The sequence below is a fragment of the Conger conger genome, chromosome 7 (genome assembly GCF_963514075.1).
Source record: "Conger conger chromosome 7, fConCon1.1, whole genome shotgun sequence".
Taxonomy (NCBI): domain Eukaryota; kingdom Metazoa; phylum Chordata; class Actinopteri; order Anguilliformes; family Congridae; genus Conger; species Conger conger.
Window position 1 is genome coordinate 64014514 of NC_083766.1, and position 2500 is coordinate 64017013.

The following is a 2500-nucleotide window of genomic DNA, read 5'->3' on the forward strand; positions in this document are numbered from 1 at the left end:
GAGGAGCGCGGTCTCTGTCGAGTGGCCCAATCTGAAGCCAGACTGACTGATGGGTGTCTAGCAGATTATTCTTAGAAAAGAAAGAAGAGAGTTGGTTGGAAGCAGCTCGTTCAACTGTTTAGGATCAAAAAGAAAGAACAGATAGCGGGCGGTAGTTCTGGATGATGGCGTCTGGAGGAGAGAAGAGGAGATAAGGTCAAGGGCACAGGTAGGGTTAGGGTTAGGGCACAGGTAGGGTTAGGGTTAGGGCACAGGTAGGGTAAGGGTTAGGGCACAGGTGGTAGGGTGGTGGAGCTGTGGATGTCTGTGACCTTCTCATCAAAGAAAAACTGCGAAGTCATCAGCGGTGAAGGAGGACTGAGGTGGAGGAGATGGTGCGCTGAGGAGAGAGGAGAACATAGAGAACAGTTTCCGGGGGTTAGAAGTAGAGTTGTGAATTTGTGTCTGATAGTATTTTGCTTTGGCGGTAGTGACAGCAGAAGAGAATGCCGCCAGGAGAGACTGGTAAGTTGAGGTCTGAAGGGTCTCTGGATTTTCCCCACTTCCTCTCCACTGCATGGAGGCAGGCCCTGGTCAGCGGGGGTCAGTGGGGGGTCAGCGGGGGGTCAGCGGGGGGTCAGCAGAGGTTGGAGGGGCTCTGTGTTGCGACAGCATCGTCTGTGCCTCGGTGGTCTACTACAGTTTACACTCGTTTTCACACTTGTCTCAATACCATGTCCACTTTTTCAAAACACTTAACACATTCACCACATCATTAGACTATGTGAACTAAACTGTGGATATTTTTGCATTGCTTTCATACTAAAAGGCATTCAATCACCACTTCTTCCAAAATTCATGTATACCTCTCTCAGTCAGTGTTAACTACCAGCAAAAGTTTGTACAAATACAGCAAATTTTGCAGACATTTAGATACTCTGTTCAAAACAGTTAACTTTCAGTTCAAAACCCAATAAAATTCTGATCATTGTGGAAGGAAATATGCTGCATTTTGGCAGAAAAATGAAACTATATGCTTGAAATACGTAAGACAGATCATTCTGATTTGAGCAGAAAGTTTATCCAGTTTATTCATTTTTTTTGTTTGCAGCCTTGTTACCATCTATGCAAAAGTGATCATACTTGCATTGAAATGTGCACGTATATAGGGTAAATATAGATGTAGTTGTCACTGAAGAGATTTTTCCGCTATTACTGTTGTATATGTACTGCTGAAACACCTGGCTGTCATTTCAGTGAACAACCTACCCAGGTGTTTGTTGTTTGTGCCCCGTTACCACATATACAAAAGGGGCCACCTTTGGATTCGCATTTGCATTCTTTAGCCTTGGTGGGGAAAATGGATGCAGCCAGAGGCAGAGGAAGAAGACGTCACGGAAGAGCAAGAACAGTTGTGTCTGATGAAATCAGAGCCACAGTCATTGATCATGTGGTAAATCATGGTCTGTCCCTGAGGGAAGCAGGTTGAGGGTTCAACCAAACTTGCCAAGATCCACAGTCGCTTCAATAGTGAGGATTTTCAGGCAAACCAACAAGTACTATACAGTATTTACAGCATTCTGACTGAAGGAGTTCAATTGATGTGTATATTACAGCAGTACTGTGATTTGAGAAGTCTCCAGAAAAAGTAGATGTATCAGCGCACATTTGTCTTTGACTCACTACAGGACCCAGCGGTTACCTCACACAGTAACACAGGGCGAAGGGGAAGAATGTTTACGCCTCAACAGGAGGATACAATAGTTGGGATGGTCATTGTCAACAACAGCATCAGGCTAAGAGAAATACGCAACAACATAATCGCAGACAACAACATATTTCCAAACATTGACAGTGTAAGCACTACAACCATTTCAAGAGTGCTACAGAAACATCAGATCAGGATGAAACAGTTGTACACTGTTCCCTTTGACAGGAACTCTGAGGGTGTCAAGGAACTCAGATACCAATATGAAGTTTATGAAGGTATATGTGAAGGTTTAGGACTACTACCCACATGAACAGATTCTAGATGCAATGGCTGCTGGGTGTATGGACATAACAGTGGAACACATCCAGGGCTGGAAAAGGCATGCAAAGAGATGTTTTCCTCGGTGTATAGCAAGAGATGAGGTTGGAACGGGGCGGAGAGCCAGATGCGATTGAGGGAAATAACCCTTCTAAGCAAACGCAAACATGTTTGCCACTAAATCCTGGGAGAATAAAAAATAATAAGGTCTTCTCCCGGAACAGAGGGAGGAACTAACCCAAATGAGATTTTAAACACAAATAGAAATGAAGCCCAAAACGGCTGGAGAAAATAAAACAACCCTTCGAAAACCAGGGCGAATAACCCAACCAAAAACAAGTGCTAAAATGCTTTGCACTCACGGTCGCAGACCGATGAAGAAAATAAAGTACAACCTAGCATGAAAAGGCTAGGCATGAAAATAAAACCATGAGGCACAGCTCAGGACAAAAATTCAAACCAAAATACATACCAGGGACAACGTCCCCAATC